The following is an 8,720-nucleotide window of genomic DNA, read 5'->3' on the forward strand; positions in this document are numbered from 1 at the left end:
AGGGACTAATGAATTACGATACCCTCCGGCGGGATTTTATCATGATGATCTATTTTTTTCTAGTTTAAAAAAAAAAAAAAAAAAAATTATCGTCGATTTTCGAGGCCTTTACTTGTATACGCAGTAAATGGCTTAATGTTTGATGGTTTAGTGCAATGCAACTCCTTGTATTAACGAAACCATACATGACTTTTCTTTTTCACTTTCGAAGAACATGAACTTTTCAAGTTCTATTGATTTATTGGAGATCGTATATATGCGTTCTCCACGAAATTCCCCTTTTGAATCCCGCATGTTCAAAGGAGGTGAATAAAGTGTGGTCTCTTCTTAATTATTGGCGATTTATACGAAATTCGGTCTGGCGAGTCCTATACGCATCGACTGGCGAGTTACGCACCGATATTTGTCAAGTTCGAAAAAATACGACGTTCTTGACAACGAAATTTCAACGATTTGGCGGGTTTGAAAAGCGACGACGTTCCCGCCCGACGAAACCGATTCGAAAATAGAGCCGTTTCTCTTTGTTTACCTTGCAAACCCATGGAAATTTAGACAAATTACCATGGGTTTGAGGGGGGATAATAGAAGATATTACGGTATATATCGTAATATACCGTAATTGGAATAATATCGGTATTAGAATAAGTTATATTATATTGCGATATTAGTTGATATTATTTAGATACTCTGGGTACTATATAAATATGGTACCATTGTAATCATTCGAACCACGAACTATTATCAATAACACGATTTCCTTTATGAATTCCTCCCTCTCTATTTCTAATATCACCAACATGGGACAACAAATACGCCGCAACAGAAGTATTCATCAAATGTAAAGGCAGATGCTTGACACAAACCCAAATAGGCACAAAATGAAAAAGCATATTATCCGGAATAGACCATGGCGAAATAGGACGAAAGACAATCAAGCTACCTTCTATGTTGACCGTCTGTCTCTGGCAGAAGTATGAGTAGTCTTATGCAGACGTGAAAGAGAAAAGATAAAACGGTTCCATAGGGCGAACCGAAACAGAGCCATTTAATTTCCATTGAACTTTAATAAATTCCGTAATACGATCAACGGCCAGAAAGCGCTGATCTTGAAACTTCCCCAATACCGTCAGCGAGAAATCAACTCCCGTGAAATCCACGCATAAATGAGGACGTAATTGTATACTTATACCAGCCGTACAAGGAGCAGGATTAGATGTTGAAGCCATTGTGATTGAGTTGTATAGGAAGGCAGATTGAAAAAAAAACCAAGCAAGTAGGCTGTTAAAGGGATGCTAGTGATAAGGTTGGCCAAGATGAGGGAGTTAGGCAAGGTAGATGAAAACGTGGAATGGTTAGGCAAAGGAGAAAGTGGTGCTGGGGTTTAGAAATCCCACACTTGAAGGAAACTCTCAAACAGAGAAAACTCTAGAGATAGAAACGTGAATTATAAAAGTTGACCTGATAGCCTAGGCATTTGCCTAATAAGCACAGCTCGTTACGATCAATAGACCCATTGTAAATTAATATTTATATTAGAATACTATTAGCTTATTTTTTTTTAAAGTATAAAGAATTAGTTTCGTAAAATTTATGAATTATTCACGTATAACTTGTGCAATTCCAAGAAAAAATGCTAGAAGGAGGGCTTGAACCTCCGACCTTGTGGTTAATAGCCACAGGCCCTAACTAACTGAGCTATTCTAGCTTTTGACCTATATTGTTTGGCATTAATATTAGCTGTAACTATATGACGGATACTTGGGTCGAGGCCCTTAGGCTTGTACTCCTCATTCATCAAATTTAAATGGGCGCTGTTAAATAGCGTCGACACATTACTTTAAATTGTCGAAAATTTAACCAAATGGACAAATTTGTCCATCGTATAAATTTCACTCAACCTCTCTCTTATGTCAAATTAACTTCAAAATTTTCAAACATCGACTTCCATCGCGACGACAAATTAATTAAATAAATCAAACTGACTAATTTAATTACTAAAATCAACTTTCTGATAAACTTTGAATTTCGAAAATCGATTTCCACTTAAAACTTTGAAATTTGCTTAAAATAATTAACTAAATTGGAACGTAAAGGGTAGAAAAATAATTATTCGACCCAAACAAGAAAACCTTAATTGAAATCATCATGTAATTGAGCCAAACAAATATTAACAAAGTTCTTTCCATCATCAAAGGACTCGTAAGTAGTAAGCTTAAAAATTCACCAAACATAAATTCAAAGAAAATCAGCCCTCTTAGCAGTGGAGATTAGGGATGGCAATGGGTAGGGTCTGGGTAGGGTCCGCCTAGACCCGGACCCGACCCGAGATTTTTCCTTTGGACCCGTACCCGACCCAGACCCGCAAGGGTCTAAAATTTGAGGACCCATACCCGGACCCTATGGGTAAGGGTAGGGTCTGGGTCTACCCGCGGGTCCGAGTTTCAGCCACTTTAATAACAAGATTAATAGCTATGGGGTCTATAATATTAAAAAAAAAAAAATCATACTACTTTAACATTATGAGTTTATTAATCTGCCGTTAATGGTGGTTGTCGGTTGCCGGCTATTAGAGAGGTGGTTGCCAGCCGCGTGCGTATCAGTGCTGTGGTGGTGGTTTTCTTGTGTCAATGGTGGAGTGGTGGTATTGTCAGAAAAGTTTGGTTGGGTTTTATCACTTTATGGGATGAGGGAAGAGAAAGAGACTTTAGTTGGGTTTGTACAGTCTGTCAGTATGAATTCAGAAAAGTTGTAATTTTGATTTTTTTTCTTTAATAAAGGGTCTAAGGGTCGGGTATGGGTCTCATAACTTAGACCGGACCGGACCAAATATTTTCTTAAGACCCATACCCGACCCATACCCATTGGGTCTGAAAAAATGAGACTCATACCCGACCCGTTAGGGTCCGACCCTCAAGGTCTGGGTCGGGTCCCCGACCCACTGCCATCCCTAGTGGAGATACATCGCTCATCAATGTCAACCCAAAGTTTGATGAATTTTTTGCCAACATTAGCAACCAAATCAAACCTACACATACCTCAAAGTCGCTTTATTCTCCGGCCAAATATCAAACCTTAATTTGAAACATCAATGGTTGTCAAAAGAGGTAGTCAAGGGGAGTAGAACAGGCCTATATAGGTCGACGAGAGTGACACTGCAATACCCACATTTAATCAGGAGTCTTAGGCTAGACCTTCTCAGCTAAATAAGAGTGTTATCATCTCGATTTTGCGAGGTGGTAAATATCAAAAACAACAATAGAAGATTAAGTTTGTCATATCCCAGGGGATCAATGTAGTTTTCTTACTGTACTTCTTTATTGCATAATCATAAAATAAGATATCTCAAACTGTCTTATAACTCAAAAGCCAATATCTAATTATTACAGCGAAAAACTTTACTAATTAATATGATAACTAAAAAATGTCTCTAATATCGTTTCTAGGCCAGTAAAAGATAACGATCGAAGCTTTTTTCCGAAGAATTGTTAGGGATTGAAGCTCCAAACGGAGATGTGAGATGAAAAGAGGGATAAGTAAGAGAGAAGTGGTAGATGATGGATTGACATTCTAAGAGCAAGTGTAATGGTTAGTTTTTGTCTCGAGTTTGTCAATAAGAACTTTAAAAATAAAGTTCTTGCCATTGTGGGGAGCATTGGGTTTGTCAAATAAAGAACTAGGTTCTTGTTTAAGAACCAAGTTCTTTGATAGTTTCAAAAAAAAGAAAATAGTTAATGTAGATAAAATAATAGGAATTGGGTCCACTTAAGAACCAGCAAAAAGTTCTTCCATTATGTTAAGAAGTTCTTAAATCTAGTGATTGACAAAAAATAACTTGGCATAGAAAGCACTTTACTTAAAGTTCTTCCATTGCATTTGCTCTAAGGGTTTCTCTTACTCCTCATTTGAGTTTTGTTATGTGGCTTTGTTGTGGGTATTTTGTTTTGTTGTCGGTTTTGTTGTTTGGTGTTATGGGCTGCTTTCTCAAACACGTTTCCTTGGGTTGTTGTGGTTTCAATGGGCTGTCTATTGATGGCCCAAAGATCCCGTGTATGGTTTTGATTTTTTGCAGTAATGATGCCCGGCTTCGCCCGGGCTACCTTTGCTTACCATTAATTTTTTTTTCATTAAATAAAATTACTTTAAGTTGCATAACCCATAAATTTATCATTAATATATTTTTCTATGAAATATCCTAAAATTACGATGAAATAAATTTTGAGACAAATTCACTACTCCCGCTATTAATATTTTACTCTTATTAATGAAACAATAGTAATAACATTTCACTACTTGCCCGTAATCATTGTTACTTTCACTATTGTCGCATTAATATTGATAATTTCACAACTCCCGCCTAACTATTGCTACTTTCACTATTGTCGGATTAATATTGATTATTCCACTACTCCCGTTGTTATTTCTACCACTTTCACTAGTCTCGCTGATAACATTGTTACTTTTACTATTCAAATGGGTGATTACTATCATATAACTATATCCAATGTTACTAAAATTCTTTTCTTTACTAACGAAATTACTTTTACTACTTAGGCATTCAATTTTAAGAGGATTATATATTTATATAAATATATTAAATATATACATTAAATCAAATCGAAAAATTATGCAATATTATTTATTTTGGAATCTAACAATATTATATATTATCAAATCGAAAAAATATTGATTTTAAATTTAATATATAACTTTATGACGATAATAATTAATACCATAAGTGTGCATGTTTATACTAATTAATTATTTAATTTTAGGGAAATTGACCATCTTCTAGTCTTCTATAAATATTTAGGAAAACTACCAAGCATCTTAATTAATTATTTTATTTTAAGAAAATTGATCATGTTTTAGTCTCTTACAGATGTTTAAGAAAATTATCAAGCTTCTATATAATTTAATTTTAACTCAAATTATATAATATTTGCATTGAGATCCCTTAATCGGGTCCATCACACGGTGCTATTGATTTAAAACTATATAGTATAATTAATTTGTATAACTTTCTTTAATTACATTAAAATCCCTTGGATTCTGGATTTAATATATAGTACTAGTATTGGTGCCCGGCTTTGCCCGGGCTACCTCTACTTACCATTATTTTATTTTTCATTAAATAAAATTACTTAAAGTTGCATAACTCATAAATTTATCATTAACATATTTTTCTATGACATATCCTAAAATTACGATGAAATAAATTTTGAGACAAATTCACTACTTCCGCTATTAATATTTTACTCTTATTAATAATGAAACAATAGTAATAAAATTTCACCACTTTCCCGTAATCATTGTTACTTTCACTACTCCCGCCGTAATTGTTGTTACCGTCACTACTGCTGCATTAATATTGATAATTTCACAACTCCCACCGTAATTATTGTTACTTTCACTATTGCCGCATTTATATTGATTATTTCACTACTCTCGTTGTTGTTTCTACCAGTTTCACTAATCCCGCTGATAATATTGTTACTTTTACTATTCAAATGAGTGATTACTTTCATATAACTATATCCAAATTTACTACAATTCTTTTTTTTACTAACGAAATTACTTTTACTACTTAGGCATGAAATTTTAAGAGTATTATTTATTTATATAAATATATTACATATATGCATTAAATCAAATCGAAAGAATTATGCAATATTATATATTATGGAATCTAACTTGAATTATTTATAACCTATTTATTATATTTTTGTATGTTAAATAATTAACATCTTTATACATCTAATAAACTATAATAAAGTTTAATAATATTGCATAGATTTTAAATTTAATATATAATTTTATGATGACAATATTTAATACCATAAGTGTGCATGTTTATACTAATTAATTATTTTATTTTAGGAAATTAACCATCTTCTAGTCTTCTATAAATATTTAGGAAAATTACCAAGCATATTCTTTCTTTTTAATCTTCTTGAAATTGACCATCTTAATTAATTATTTTATTTTAAAGAAATTGACCATCTTAATTAATTATTTTATTTTAAGGAAATTGACCATATTTTAGTCCCTCACAAATGTTTAGTAAAATTACCAAGTTTCAATATAATTTAATTTTAACCCAAACTATATAATATTTGCATTGAGATCCCTTAATCGGGTCCATCACATGGTTTTATTGATTTAAAACTATATAGTAAAATTAATTTGTATAACTTTCTTTAATGACATTGAAGTGCCTTGGTTTCAGGATTTAATATATAGTATTGATTGATAATACTTACCTTTCACATAAAAATGGTTGACTTTATTGTTGTACTCTTCGCGCCGACTCTCAGCTAACATCCACAACCACCGCCACAACTCACAAACCAAGTACTTGTAAGACTCAGTGCTCCCCATTTGTCGAAAATATCAATGTATCGTCGCAGATAGTTTATAAACGATTTTTGCACAATAACACACACAAGTCAACAAAACGTTGAGTAGAAACTAAACACCACAACACAATTACAATGTTACAATCATAGTCATAACATACAATAACCACTAATGTTCACCTTACCACCAATGCTTAACATAACCACCACTCCAACTTCCATCTCCCCGATTCACCATTCAAATCAACATCAACTAATAACACGCATATATACAATTATTGCATAACCACAATAAAGAGTTAAATTGGACAAATCCCTACCTTTTCGCAAAACTTCACGCGTCGTAAGCACAATAATTAAAATTTTTCTTCTACAAAACCGTCTCCTACACAATCTTAATTATATACTTATTACTAGGCATTCAATCCAAATAATATTTGTACCAATTTTCCCCCAAATCTGAGATTTAGTCTTAATCAAGTCTAATAGATGAACTAGAGAACTAATATGTAGATTAATGATATATATACAATTAATTAGAACAAGAACACTTACAATATGAACAATTCGAATCTAAACTTGCGAAGAAAAAAATCCCAAGTACAATTTAGCAAGATCTTTTTATATTTCTCTTCTCTCTAGAATATGCTGTGATTTTGTGAAAGCTTGAAATAAGGCAAAAAAAAGTTTTTGTCTGATAATATGAGGTTTATATAGGGTTTGGGTAGGTTAGGACGAGTTTAAAATAGTTAGAATAAGAATATAATAATATTTCCAACTTAGTGAAAAAGAACAAACACGCCCATGTACAACACGGGGTGGATTTGTGTGTGAATTGTTAGATTAGATATAAGCTTATTCACCTTACCAGTTATACGTTTGCTTCTTTTAAGTGGTGTCTAGGTTAGTTTGTTAGGGAACAAGTACATGTTTGGTTTGAGGGAGTTTGATAAGTATATTTCATATCTGATTTTTACCCCCTAAACAGTGCATTTTGTATTGTCATTGATGCTAGTTTTGTCTAAATGCAATGTGTTTTGTAAATAATCACTACTTTCGCCTTATTTTCCTATTTTGCAGGATTTGAAGTGTTTTTGAAGCTTAATTGAAAGATATACACATTCTCAAGGGAAACAAGGAGCAAAGGACGGAAGTAGGAGCTGAAATAAGAAGAAGAAGAAGAAGAAGAAGAAGCTAAAGCTGAGCTTTTACTCAGCCGATCGAGTTGAGAATCAGTCAAGCTAGGCCTCACTCGATAAATGGGCACTTGAATAGGTTGAGTGACATTAATGGATATTAAACACGGTTAATTGGTTGATTAATTATTTAATATAAATACATAAAACTTGTATTAGATTAAACAATTTTAGTTACGTTTTCAGTTTAACATTTCATTTGGTAGTCTTAAGCCCTTTAATAGTTTACATACTTTAGCAATTCGAATTCCGTCAATCATTCAATTATTGGTGACCAATTTACTTACCGTTTTTCACACTTGTTCTTTAATTATGTCTTCTTTAGTTGTTTGTTTTGTTGTTGTTGTTGTTTCAATAGTTATGCGTTGCTAATTCTTTATCAAGGGTTGAAAGGAGAATCATGAATATTGATTTGGGGGGTGGGGGTAAGGTGGGTTGTTAATGAGCTGATTAATTACTTAGATTAATATCGCTTGATAATTGTTTATCAATTCAATTGATTAGTTACTAGCCATGAAAAATTAATTAGTATCGATTAGTATTTATACTGACCGAATTAAGACTAATAAAGGCTTACAATAATTAGGCAGGCAGACTTGGTTATATTGACTGCATCCTAAGTTGCAGTTCGTAAGGATGCATTGTATCGATTGAACATGTAATCTTAGGTAACTTGTGTGGACATGGGCCACAGGCCGGTCTGTGGATTTGGGCCACCTACCGGTCTGTAGTCACAGGCCACCTGCACGCCAAGCCAATCTGTGCACATGCAGCGGTCTTTTGAAAGCCACGCTCGGCGGCGTAAAAATGCTTTCGACCGGATCGCTTTAGATCGGTCGTTTCGTCTCGGTAAAGGTCTCGAAACGATACATAGATGTTCGGAGTCGCCACCAAGCATTTGTGGGATGCTTGGAACCCGTTTAAATCCACTTTATACCTAGGTCAACCAAGGCAAAAAGCGGTGTTTGACATAGGTAATAAAGATAAGGATTCGTCCCCCTTTTAGCATTCTATGCCTAAAATGACTCTCGTGCGCCCTGGATAAGGCCATCCACTATCAAAAGGTTCTGAGTAAAGGGTGAGGGTATATATTGGGAAGCCCTTTAATCAGACACCCAATCCCACCCGCGTTAGCGGCCTCTATAGATCGATCGAGGTTGTTTAAGTG

The 8,720-nt window shown here is 33.8% G+C and overlaps 1 non-coding gene across 1 annotated transcript; it reads right to left on the bottom strand.

Moving 5' to 3' along the window:
- Nucleotides 1-1,631: 1,631 nt before the first annotated feature.
- On the bottom strand, nucleotides 1,632-1,705 carry TRNAN-AUU (transfer RNA asparagine (anticodon AUU)). Its single transcript has one exon. It is a non-coding gene; the product is annotated as a tRNA-Asn (tRNA).
- Nucleotides 1,706-8,720: the final 7,015 nt, after the last annotated feature.

This window comes from Silene latifolia, chromosome 2, assembly GCF_048544455.1.
Source record: "Silene latifolia isolate original U9 population chromosome 2, ASM4854445v1, whole genome shotgun sequence".
Lineage (NCBI taxonomy): Eukaryota > Viridiplantae > Streptophyta > Magnoliopsida > Caryophyllales > Caryophyllaceae > Silene > Silene latifolia.